The sequence below is a fragment of the Fukomys damarensis genome, unplaced genomic scaffold (genome assembly GCF_012274545.1).
Source record: "Fukomys damarensis isolate Sample0158 unplaced genomic scaffold, DMR_v1.0_HiC HiC_scaffold_2, whole genome shotgun sequence".
Classification (NCBI taxonomy): domain Eukaryota; kingdom Metazoa; phylum Chordata; class Mammalia; order Rodentia; family Bathyergidae; genus Fukomys; species Fukomys damarensis.
In genome coordinates, this window is record NW_022900914.1 from 24,946,065 (window position 1) to 24,959,805 (window position 13,741).

A 13,741-nucleotide genomic window follows, 5' to 3' on the forward strand; every position below is an offset into this window, starting at 1 on the left:
TTTTTTTTTTTTTTTTTGCCTGTACTTTTATATTATTGATGGGTAGAAGCCACCTTTGGGATTGTTATGGTTTACATCTTAAAATATCCCCCCACCCCCCAAAAAGTCTCATGTGTTCAGAAGCAGAGTTTTTAGGTAATAGGTTCTATACTCGTCATGGATTAATCCATTGGTGAGGTCATGCCTGACTATGCTGCTACAAGGTGGGGTCCAGATGGAAGTAAATCACTGGGGGATTTCCTTGGGGTATTGTCTCAGTTACTTCCTTATTTCTGGAACAGAATAACTGATACCCACAACTTGAAAGAGGAGAGGTTTGCTTGGCTCCTGTTTTTTAGAGGGTTAGTCCATAGTCAGCTGGCTCCAAGCAGAAACAGCATAATGGAAGGGCCTGGACTGAGGACAGCTGCTCAGGTCATGGTGACAAGGAAGCACAGGGTGAAAGGAGGAGCCTGGGAGGGAGTTTTACCCTTCCCATCATGCCACCAAGAAATGACCATCCTCTGCTCCCTACTCCCAGCAGCAAATCAGCTATGGTACTCCCTAATCCAGTCACCTTCAAAACACATGAAGCTTTGGGGGCCATTTTATATGTAAACCACAATATGTGTACTCTTGACCCTGGCTCCTCTCTCCACATTCTAGTAGCTTTTCTTCATCATGCCCATTCACTGTGCATTTCTGCCTTAGAGTCAGCTGACTTTGAACTGAACCCACTGGAAAGTGTGAGATAAATAAGCCTCTGCTTTAAGATGTGGGTGTCAGATATTTAGTCCTAGTGATGGCAATGTGATTAAGGCAAGATTTTTTTTTTCAGTATTTGGGATTGAATACAGGACTATGCACATGTCTGGCAAGTGCTCCAGTGTTGTTCCATCCTCAGCCTTTTTCATTTTATTTTGAGATAAGTTCTCACTAAGTTGCCTGGGCAGGCCTCAAACTTTAAACCCTCCTACCTCAACTTCCCCAGTAGCTGGGGAAAGCACATTCGCACATGCACAGTCACACCCAGCCCCTTTGGGATTCTTAGAAGAAGGTTCATAGTTGGGAGGCTGAAGCAGGAGGATTATAAATTGGAGGCCAGCCTGGATTATACAGCAAGACCTAACTTCCCAAGATGAATTTATTATGTAATGCAAACATGCACTAATAAAAAAAAAAGAAGGATCGTGGATCATGATGAATATAAGTATGGGTGAACCACATAAGGAATAGCCTATTAACGTATAAGCATACCCACTCTTTTAGGTTCAGTAAAGCATTGGGAAAGGGGTGTTAGGGTCTGCTGTGGTAGTCAAGACCATGACATGGTGTTGAACTTGGGTTGTCTAGAATAATAATGCTCACCCACCATGATAATTCAGATAATGTTAGCCATGCAGAACCAAAATTAGATTAAGCATATTGATTGACATGTTTAATCAGTAAGTATGCATTTACTGTTGCGCAAGGCAAAATTCCAGGATAGAAGCACCAAACTAAGTAATCCTCTCTGACTTCAGAATATACGGCAATGACATGAGGTGTCATGTACAGAGTAGTGTTAATCATCAGACCGGTGGCTTAGACATTGCCATGAATCTAGAAGAGGAAGAATTCTCTAAGGGCTGCCTTTATTTAAGTAGTCATTACCAAGGAGTGGAGAATCAGAAGTGTTCAACATGTACAGAAGAGGATCTTGGATTAGTTTGTTCAGATGGCTCAGCAGTGACCAAGAGCAAGGAATGGTTGTGATATTTAATTAAAAAAAAAAATCAACCCGAGTAGGGAGTCATGAGTTGTGTCAGGTTGAAATTTAGGTTATTGACAATTGGGAGAAGTCTGACCTGGGTATTCACATTGTGAGCCCTGAGATAGAAGCATTTCAATAGTTGGGTGCTTGCTAGAGAGGCAGAACCTTACATCCTAGCCACTCAGAATATTTGGATGTGGCATCTGGGAATCTTTTTTATAAGTTCCAAGTTGTCTCTTCTGCATACTGAGGCAGTGCTGCTGATCAGTTTGGGCTTTGTCACAGTGATAGTAGAGACCCTTTGAAGAAGAGAAGTGGCATTGAGATAGTGTTGGGCTCGGTGTTTTCTCAGCTTCTGTGTTTTCTCTCACCTGCTGCCCAGCACCCACAGAATGAAATCTCTCCAGATGGCTGTTACACACCTGCTGAAGTTAAACTTATCCACCCGTTCTCTGAAATGGTTTCTGAAAGCTGAGGATAAGGCCTGTGTGGATGATAGCGATGGTGTATGTCTACAAGTAGGGATTTGTTCTCAAGCGTCTGCTTTGCAGAAAAGTATTTAAGTCAACAACAAGAATAAATATCTACATAGCACTTATGGTTGAAAACATAAAACTCATTCATATGTTTTTTGACCATTAAGAAAATCAGTTCCCACTGTGTTGAATCAATTCATGAATCAGACATTTGTCAGGAAATTTAGATTTCTCTGAAGATTCAAAACTACCTGTATAAACATAACTGGAGCAGAGGCTTCATGTGCTGACCTGGACACATGCTCTGGAAACTTCGCCTCACACGACTTTATTTTTGATGCATAAAACATGAGCTTTATTGAATGATGTTGAGAGTGACTCCTGGTGTCTTGGAGAGAGACTTGGCTTTGTAACAGACCAACCTGACCTCAGATTCTGGCCATACTACTTACAAGTCATCTACTCCTGAGCTTGATGCCTGCTTGCACGAGTTTAGCATCCACAAAAAAGTAATTCATACTTGATATATGGTGGGTGCTCAATAAATGATAACCATTTTTACTTGTTATTTTATCTTCACATTTGCCATGAATTATAATATGCTACAGGAGAAAAAGAAAAAGGAGAAGAAAGTTTGCTCCGTCCATACTACTGGTTAAGTTTACTTAAAGTTCACAGATAGCCCTGTGCCTTCATGTTCTTTGTACCTGGAACCCAAAGTCTGCTCGTCTTGATGTTCTCTTCCTTGTAAGTCCTGCTTCCCCACGGAGCTTTCCTTCAGAAGTAATATAGTACCACCCCTGGTGTGAAGTCTCTACTGGAACTTCTTATTCCTGCAACTAGAGTATGGTCTTTTTGAAAGCCCTCTTAATTACCAATGAACTGGCTGATTTCAAATCTGACCATCACTGAGTCATGTGCAGCTCTAGAAAGGGGACTGGTGCATAAGAAATTAGGACTAATTTTTCCTCAGCAATGTTTATAGACCTTGTTGCCTGCAATCATGATAATCTCTTTTAACATTCCATGTAATATCTATTATTGAATCTCACTTGTGCAGACGGGGAGGCCAACACCTCCAACCAGGGAGTTTATCCAAGTTCACACAGCTGGGATATAACTGAGCTATGACTTGAATCAAGGCAGTCTGAGCCAGAAGCTAAGAAGATGGGAAAAAGCAATCACAAAATATCAAACACTGATGGAAAGAGTACTGTGAACAGGGGTTGACTACAAGCTGAACTACAAGTTTCCATCTGAGGCACCTGGCTTTTTTCTCATTCACAGCACTAACAGTCCTGTTAGAAAATGGATTCTACATTGGGAGAAACTGGTCTCCAGTTTGGATTGTTGGTCCTCAGTCTATTTCATAGCTTCAGCCTCATCCCAGCAGCTCTTACCTGCTGTGTCTACATCTCAACCTTTCCAGGCAGCAAAGAACAAAAGGCATGTGGTCACATTAAACACAGGTTGTTTTTGTTCTGCTCTACAAGCACCAGAACCTACCTCATGTGGGCTGCATGGTATGGACCAGAATCTGTGCTCATGTATCTTGAATAAACAACACGTACGGGAATCCAGCACCTTCTTCCAATAGCGCAGTGGTTCACCAATTCTTTGCAGAATGCCTTGTGCTATTACACCAAATATTTATAGGTTTATCTCACCACACTGCTCACTGTTCAGAGTAAGCCCAAGTGGAAATGTGTAGATCAGAGAATTTAATAATCCACAACTCCCCATTCATGCTCTAACTATTATCTAGTGAATTCCTACGGAAATCCTCTCCAGTATGCCTGCAGCCCCCAGTCTTGGCCTTTGAGACCTAAAACAATGTGACCCAGCCTTCAGAATCCCAAGGATTGTGGTAGATATGTACATTAGGGTGTTGTTTCCAAGTTGCCAGTTTACCCAGATGACCACATCTTAGTTTCGCCTTTGTGAAAGCACTCAGAACATGAAAGAGGATTTAGCAGAGTAGAAATATCTCCTAAACTTTCTTGTTCCTTGCCATCAAGAAGTGGTTTGGGGCAACCATGCATATGAATCCAACAACACATCTGTAGGACTAAACCAGGGAAGTATGAGAAGGCAGCCTTTCCCCCTCTCCTTGTATGATGCCATCAACCTAAATATTCCCAACTCAGTGGGTTGTATTTCTTTTCCAGAGCTGATGAGAAATGTTGATATGCTTTCTTTATTTGGGGTCACTTTCCTCTTGCTGGTCCTTAAAGCTGTCATAAAAAGTTTCTCCTCTTCATTATTATTATCATTATTATTATTTCTTCCTCCTCCTCCTCTTTCCTCTCTCTTCACCCCTCTTCCCTCTCTTTCTTCTTTCTTCTTCTTCACTGGAAATTGAACCCAAGGCCTTACATCCTCTGTCTTTTTAAATAGTTTTATTTTGAGATAGAGCTTCACTGAGTTGCTTCAACTTAGCAGTCCTCTTGCCTTGGCCTCCGAGAAAGCTAGGAGCAGAACTTAGCATACTCTTAGAAAAGAAGTGATGAAGATTCAATCACTTGTGTGTATGCAAGATTGAAAAAAGTTTCCTTGATTATCGTCCCTAAATTGACTGACCATTTGGACATAAATGGAGCTCATTTTAACAGAATTTCTTTCTAAATAGAATTCAGCAGGCAAAGAAGGGAGATAGAGAAAACAATAGCAGCAGTGATAAAATGGTTTAAGATTGACCTAACCCAGGATTGTAGGCTTTATTTACAATCATATTCAGCACACTGGCCTCCTGGAAATCAGAACTCTAGTGTGACCTGTGTTCTGTTGACACAGGTGATGATAAGGTGACTGAGTTTCTGGACCAGAGGAGCAGCCTCATGGCTGCTTCAATGGTATGTGGGACCTACCTCCAGCAGCCGTGAGTTGGTCACCCAGGAAGCCCTTCTGTTCTTTATTGAGCTATAAAAGCCCTGAACCTAAACAGGTGGGGATTCACAAGAAAGGGGCATTGTGGAGAGGACGTGTTGGTCCCTTCTGTCCTGCTAGGGACACAAAAAGGTACACGTATGGACCAGGCAGTTTGGTGCCATTCATTCCCCGGATTGTATGGACAGCCTGACTCATGGGAAGAGTGTCAGCAAGACCATCAGGTGGGCCTTGGCTGAGTTGGGAAATAAGATTAGAACAAGAATACTTTTAGGCATGCGTTTAGCTTTACCTTTAAAAAGATGACCCTTGATGCCAGTGGGCCCAAGAAAAAAACCTACCTTTTTTTACCCCTTCTGCTTAAAATATTTCTTTGTAGAATCAAAGACAATTTTGCCTGTTTCATCCTCTTGACCATCTGGGCAGACCAGCATATAGGTGGGCCCCAGGCTTACCACAGAGTGTGAGAACTCTGCAAGATGACTAGGCCTCTGCATTCAGCAGGAGTCTAAGGGGAAGGTACTGAAGGCTTACTGCTTCCCTGGAATCCAAGTGAGTGTCCAGGAACACAGTACAGGAGCCAGAAGCCATGCCTCATAAGTAAGTGCCGGCCAGGCAGCCAGTGGAGTGAAGCCAGGAGGAAGCCAGGATCCTGGAAGATGGCAGTGCAGCCGGAACATAGAGCCACAGAGGAACAGTCTCCCAGACAGAACCATTCTGCTTCCCATGGCAGGTTCCCTGAACTCTTGATTCTGTCATTTTCAAAGAGAAAACTAGCAATGCACCATTCCTGTTTAACTGTAGATGCTGCTGCTCTTCTGGTGCCCAGCCTGTGAGACAGAGGCTGGCTGGGCGCTGCTCCGCTGGTACTGTCACAGTGCGGGGCACTAGACATAGTTGGCCCCTGTCGGAGTGCAAGTGTTCTCTGATGGATTGGCCTGAAACTCTTCTCTTTTCCCTCTGGCTTTCACACCCAGATGGAAGCATGGGGGCCTCGGAGGTAGCGACTTGTGGGTGTTTCTGAGTTAAGTGCAGCTTTGATCAGAAGCAGGAAATGTTTATTTGAGCTTTATCTGGTGCAGCGTTAGGTCACCTTAAGCTTGGGCCATCCTGTTTAAGTCAAATCAGTAAAGTTTTAAGCATTTAGAAATAAATAATACACATGCATGAATGAAATTTATACTTTCTCAACCAGCAGACTGCAGTGTGGAATTTTTACTATCTGGCCAGTTGTCATTGTGATAAGGGTTTCCAAGAAAAAGGTATCTCTCCTTTGACTGAAAGTAGGATTGACTGCCCTCACTGGCTTATGATAAGAAACAGCCACACCTATATGCAATACAATATTATTTAGCCTTTAAAAAGAAGGGAATTCTACTATATGCAATAATATACATGAAACTGGGAAGCATTATGTTAAGGGAAATAAGTCAGACACAGTAAGGCAAATATTACCTGACACTGCTTCATATGATAAAACTAAAATAGATGAACTCATAAAAGCAGGGACTTGCCAGATGTGTTGGTGCACACCTGTAACCCTAGAGCTTGGGAAGCTAAGGCAAAAGGATCACGGCAAATTAAAGGCCAGCCTAGACTACATAATGAATTCAAGACCAGCCTGAACTATATAGGAAGATCCTGTCTGAGAAAACAAAACAAAAGGCCAGGGACTAGAATGGTGGTTGCTAAGGACTGGGGGGATGGGGATCAAGGAGGTATTGGTCAGAGTTTCAGTTACCTAAGATGAGATATCTGTGCAGTAAAGTGCCTAGAGTTTGGACTCCTGTATTATGTACTTAAAATCATGCTAAGGGTATTTTTTCTATTGTGATGTACCACACATACACAAATAATAAAGAGGGTAGGAAAAACTTTCAGAAGTGACAGATGTATTTGTGCCATAGGTTGTGGTGTTGCATTCACTGGTGTATACTTATCCTCAAGCTCATCAAGTTCTGTACATGAAATATTCACAGCTTTTTGTATGTCATTCATAGCTCAATGAAGAGGCTCTTAACAAAACGAATGAAAATAATGCATTGTAGTCAGAAAAAAAGAAGCAACCATGTGAAAACCTACTTTATATTTCCCATGCTTTTATTGGTGATGGAGTTGGTCATCACTATGAGGATTTGGTTGTAATAACCCTGAATTTGCTGAAAGGCTACATCTATGTCATCAGTTGAGTGACATTTTCAACGGTGGGAGTAGAGAGTGTAGAAGGCCTCTTAAAAAAGATCCGAGAATATGTGAAAATAACTTTTTAAACGTTATTAAGGCGATTGTTGCTGTTATCACATAGGAAAATGTGTATTATTAGTGGTCATTATTATTCAGATGAGTCTCATTTTCTCTGAATTGACAGATGAGTCTCCAGTAAGAAGAAAACAGTATCTGCACCGGTCTCCCAACAGTGACAGTGGACAGATCTGTTGACACCAGTGCTCAAAGCTGCACACATGTGCCGAATGTCATGTTGTGGCCACACAGATCTTGTTGGTGCCACAGCTGGAAAGTTGTTTATTTATTGTAATGGTCACTGTTCTTTCTTTGTGTCTTAACAGTCAAAACTGAAAAAATAAGATTTATTTGGGTGACTTTCCAAAACTTGTTGGCTCGCTCTTTTGATTCTACCAAGAAAGTATAATGATAAAGGAGAGTATCTTATTTTCATTCCCTTTTTAACATTTTTATTTTATAGTAGGCCATGTTTACAATACGTGAATACATTCATCGCAGGGAGCCGGTGCATATACCTGTCATATCTGAATCATTTTAATGTCCCTTCCTCTCCCCTCTCTTACCTCTTCCGCCATCCCTAGATCCCCTGCACATCTGACAAATAGTTATTCTCTTCAGGGGTCAAGAAGATGCAAACCACATGTACAGGTTTCACAATCTGATTCAATACCAGAGAGTTTAGTACATACGATATAGCATCTTGTGTTGCATTCTGTTGTTCTCCACGATCCACTCCTAGCTCTTAGAAACTAAATCCATGGCTTACATCATTTTCCATATCCCTCAGGCATCTAGCTGAGGGCTGAGCACTCAGGAAAGACTTGTTGAATTGATGAGTTAGATGATTTGGACATAAAAGGGAAAAGGAGATGGCATATTGGAGAAATTGTTCATGCTGTCACTGGTGCATCAAAGGCAGAGTGTTCCAAGTCTAGTCTTTTGTTGATCACTCATGTGAAATTAACTCAAAAGTGATAGAATCTTCGCACATATAAACATCTCACGAATGATGGAGAATGTGTGTCCAAACAAACCCATTTGGCAGGACATGTAGTGCTGCCGGGAGGAAGCCTCTGGCTATCTGTCCATCACACCTTGTGAGAGGGACAGGGTGGACCTAGCTTTCCCTGCAAAGACAGGAAGGTTGGCGCTCTGGGAAAGTGGTGCTCATTGGGAATCTCAAATACATGGTGTGGCCCTGTCAGCTCGTAGGTCATTATTAACTGTTCTTACCCTAAATGGCCATGACACTTAATCGCTCTCTTAATTTTATTATTTTACTTGCTATCACAAGACCATAACTTTTTAGACATTCAAGGGAGATTAAGGAAGAAGGAGGTGGAATAAGGCTTTTAAAAGCTTTGATTACCTCAGAAACATATTTGCTTACTTTACCAGGAAGTTGGTTTTTTGTTTTGTTTTCTGCTGATGCCAAGAGGGGATTAATGAGTAGCTGCTGGGGTTGCCAGCTTTCTTTTGATTTCAGTTTATATAATTAAGTGGTTCCCAGAATGACTTGAGGTTCTCACTCTGTATCAAAACACACTTCTCAAGTGTGTTGGAGCTGGAGGTCAGCAACAAGCCCGACTCACTAAATAGAGGGAGGGGAAGGGAAAAACTTACCTTACCTTAAAATATCCCTGACATCTCAAAAGAGTTGATTATGCTTTGGCACCATGAACATTGAGCTGGTTAAAACTAAAGAGAGAGAGCAGGTTAAAACAAAAGTTCAAAGTGGGCTAAAGTAAGAATAGTTCAAAATGAGGTCAACAAAAGAAATAACATTGGAAACCAACTCTGGGTTACTTTTGAAGTTTTAGCATTGGAATCCTGGGCCATGATGGGCATTAAAGAATGCAGGCAGTCAACGTGGATACAATATGGACCTTTCCTGTGTCAGGCTCAGCTCTAAGTGCTGGAGATAACCTAAGGAGCTCAAGCAACAAAAATTCCTCCTCTCCTGATGCTCAGTAGAATCAAAGATTTTTCAGTGCCTGCTTAGGCAGTCTTGAGCTTATATTCAGTGGGGTTGCTCAGGAGAATAAGCTGTGTTCTTCAAAGGGGCAACAAGAAAGCTGTTCCAGACTGTTCCAACCAAGGGCTGGATTGTCGATGCAGACAGACCCGATGTCGCTGAAACGGTCAGAATGGTCACCCATCTCCAGAGCCTGCAGACAGGAGGCATCCTGTGGCAGGCTGAACAGTAAAGACTTGGAGATACAAATATTAGACTGCCCTTTGGTTCTGTTTATGTCTTAAAGCCCTTAATCTTTTTCCATTGTAGCACTTATTTTTAAAGGGGAATTCTAGCAGCTTCTCTTTGGAGTCTCTAATTCCCTTAAAAACATAGGCCAGAATTACCAAGCGTTCCTGCCTTCATGAAACGTATAGACTGTTGGGCAGAAATCATGTCAATTATACACATAAGCCCTCTGCTGGGCTCAGTGCTACAACAAGGAATGTAGTCCATAATAGGGGGATTTGATCTGGTCAGAGAAATCACAGACAGCTTTCTGGACAAGGAGATTGCTACAGTGAAATCTGAAAGCTGAGGAAGGATTCACTGTGGGAAGAGAGAGGGGAAAAACATTCCAAGCAGCAGGAACAGCATAAGCCAAGGTCCCGGGGCAAAGGTAACAAGGGACAGTTGGGAGGCAAATGACTCAGAAGATCATACAGGCCTTGAGATGTATTAAGGAGTTTTCTATTCATTCTAAGAGTAGCAAGAAACTTTTTTTTTTTTTTTAAGTAAGCAGAGTGAAAGGAGGAAGGGGAATGAACTGCAATCAAATTTCCATTTCAGCAATGTCCCTCTGCCTGTAGTATGACCAGCATTTGGACAGGGACTGGAATGAATGTGGGGAGTATTACTAACAAGGTGACACAAGAATCTAGGCAAAAGATGACAGTTGCTTGGGCCAGACTGGTGGTAATGATAATGGAGATAGAAGTAGACAAATGAGACCTGTAGGGCCCCAGTAGGTAAAAGCTACGGGGTATAGTGGTGGAGGTAAGAGATGGGGGAGAGGAGGATTAAAGATGACTGCCAGTTTTTTGACTTGTAAAACTGGCCAGGAGCCAGCCTGCTGGGAAGGTGATGGAGTCAGTTCAGACATGTTGGGTTTGAGTGGCTGGGAGGCCTCTGGAAGGAGGGCAGAAACGCAGTTGGGTAGGTGGAGCTTACAGGGAAAGTCCCCAGTGGAGGTCTGCAGTGAGCCTTCTGGGGAGAGGGCCTCAGAACTGTGGTGTGATGGGTAGAGTGAGGAAAGGGGAAGGCCTGGGATCTGGCCTTGTGGAACTCTCACACCTCATGGCTGATGGGAGGAGAAGCCTGTACCCTACCAAGGAGAGCCCCTACCAGACACAGAGCCAAAAAACCAGTCTGAAAGCCAAAGGAAGCAGTGTTTGTGGAAAGAAGAGATAGATGGTCAGGGAAGAATGTTGGAGAGAGGGCAGAAAAAATAATAGAGATTCAATAATAATGATAATTCTAATACTGTTAATAACAATAGTCATGGGCAACCACTGTGGAGTTATGAGCCAGGCATTTTAATATGTAATTTAATCTCATAAGACGTTTGTAAGGCAGGTTATATTACCCTCATCTTTACAGACCAGAAAGCTGAGTACAGAGAAATAAAGCTATTGGCCAGAGGTCACACAGCCAGTGTATTAGCTCTCCTTTCTCATACCTCAGCCCCTATCCTTAAATGTGTATTTTCAATGTTGGCAGAATAAAGGCAGCCAGGAAGGAAGGTGGGGGAGGGGTTCTTTTTCTTTTCTTTTGTTGTTGTTATTGTTGTTGTTGTTGTTTTTGAGACCAGGTCTTATGTAGTTTAAGCTGGACTTGAACTCACTGAAGCAGCACAGTGTCGCCACATTCAGCTTGGATTTTTCCTTTTAAAGATTAGGATTCTTTCAGTTACAAATAAGGAAATAGTCCATTGTTGCTGTAGCCCCTGTTCAGGGTGAAGATGGTGGGGTGGTTCAGCTATGGCATGGTGTGGGTCCTCTAGTTGGGCCCTGGTAATGAACGATGCCGCCCCACTTGCCACGTGAAGGGCTTGCCCGGGTGCTCAAGGGTAGAGGTCCTCAGAGTGTGGCCCATGGACCAGCTACATCAACATCCCCTGCAAACTTGATGGGAAAAGCTAATTTTCAGGCTCTACCCCATATCTTCTGAATCAGAGATTCTGGGTGAGGGGTCCAGCAGTCTGCTTTCTAGTAAGTCTTCATGTAATTCCGATGCACAAGTTTGAGAACTCTTGTTCTTGAGAGAATCCTTGAAAAGAAAAAGAGGGAATAACTTCTGGTGCTTATTTCACACAGACGTAAAGTACTGGACGAGAGTCTGTGGTCCTACACCCTGACCCCATGTTGTAATCACCTGGAGAGCTTTAATAACTGCAGGGGCTCAGACCCACCTTAGAGGTGCTGATTTCATTGGGTCAGAATCATATGGTTTCTGAACTGAGGATATGAATGGGGAAGGGATGAGCAGACTGAGCAGTCAGCAAGGCAGCCATGGACTTCGGAGTGCAAAACTGTGCTCTAGGAGGAAAACCAGGCAGGCCTTGAAGAAGCACAAGACAAATGGGAAGTTGGACCTCAGGCACTTTGTGAATACCAGTGAAGCCTGAGTTAATTCCTGAGGTTTGGAGTAATTCCTGAGGCTTGGAAGGAGAGAAGGTATTTAGGATTAATGACAATTTTTTTTTTCATTTTAGCAGTTTTTAGGGGCTGGGGATTTAGCTCAGTGGTTCCACTGCCTGCCTCGCAAGCACAAGGACCTGAGTTCAATTCCCGGTACGCCCCCCAAAAAAATTTACAGTTTTTAATGAAAATTGTATATGAGATTACTTTCTCCCTGCATCATCTCAATTGTTTCTTCCTTACATGTTTCCTTTTCCTTTCCTACTTGGTCTGATTTGGCTTCTCATTCCAGGATCTTTTTTAAGTCTTTGTCTAGTTGTAATTTGGTGACGGCCACCCTCCTGGGGTGAATGTCCACATGGGCAGTTGTGCCACTTGCTTTTTCCCCTCTGCACTCATTGCATTTAGATGACACATTTCTTCCTATAAACCTTGACCACTCTGCCAATCTGCTGACCTTTATAGTGTCCTTGCACAACCTGAGCCCATCATCCTCTTGGATGAGCATAGATGGAACCTTGTATTCCTGCCTAAGCTCTTTGGAAGGAGAGGAAGACATAATCTTCCTTCGAATGTGGGGAGATGGATTGAGATGCCTTTTCTTGCTTTGGTTTGAAGTCACAATGGGACTGAACTCCATTTTGGCCACTACAATTCTAGTGGTGCCTGCAAAGGAGCTACTAACAATTCTTAACTGTGGACTTTTTGTCACAAAGGTGAACATGATGAAGGAAGTATGCTTCCTAAGTAAAGTAGAACCAGCGCTCACTTTTACAGTCTAGATAGAGAACTACCTCCTTTGGGAAACTTCACTTAGACTGTCTATATGTTAACCATACACCCTTCCCTTCTTGTCCTTTAACATTCCTTCCGAATTGATCTGGTCACTTCATTGGTCCCTAAGATGCTCACCCTGTTTCCATTTAGAATACTTCCTGGGCCTCCCACATCAGACAGTAGCCCCTTTCTCCAAATCCTTTTAACACCCACTGTGTCTAGTGTACTCTGTTCTTGGGTTGTTTTATTTCTGTCATTTTTCCCATTTCCCATCTCTAGTCCTGGATTGTTATCTCCCCAGAGAAGTGATGGCTAATACTTCTTTGCCTTTGCCTGCTGCCTAGCACAGCATCCATAGGCTGGGCACTTAGAAAAAAAAAATGTCAAGAAACCGCAAAAGTGGATTTTGATCCATCCTCTCTCCATGTTAGCATAGATTACAGATAAGGAGGTGCCACCTGCAGTGAGGTGTGGCTATAGCTTGGCCATTCTGAAGGATGCCTCAGAAATGAGCCATAAGAACCGTAGAAGGTACAATCTCCAAAGCGAAAAGTAGTCCTCAAAGGAATTGGTCAACTTCCATTCTTTCCTCCATGTCGCTATTATTGCAAAAGTTATTACAACTTATTTCACATTGCATTATTTCAGGTTTCCTAGAGCTGCCTTGACAAATTACCACAACCTTAGTGTCTTTAAAATAATAGCATTGATTCATAGTTCTAGAGGTAAGAGTATGAGACTGGTTTTGCCAGGCCAAAATTAAGATGCTGGGCAATAGACCAGTCTCCTTCCAGAGGCTCTGTTCCTTGCTTCTTCTGGCTTCTGGTGGCTTCCTGTATCCTTTGGCTGATGACTGCACGACACCAGTTTAAGCCTAGAGACCCAGCATAATTCCCCTTTCTCAAGATTCCTGATTTAATCATGTCTGCAAAGTCTTTTTTTTTTTTTTTTTTTTTTTTTTTTTTGGTCTCTT

General features: G+C 42.6%; 1 protein-coding gene and 1 pseudogene across 3 annotated transcripts in view; one reads left to right on the top strand and one right to left on the bottom strand.

Moving 5' to 3' along the window:
• Prkce (protein kinase C epsilon) overlaps window positions 1-13,741 on the top strand; it is a 514,303-nt gene that overhangs the window by 404,723 nt on the left and 95,839 nt on the right. The window lies entirely within an intron of this gene.
• On the bottom strand, window positions 12,173-12,631 carry LOC104856463 (annotated as a pseudogene).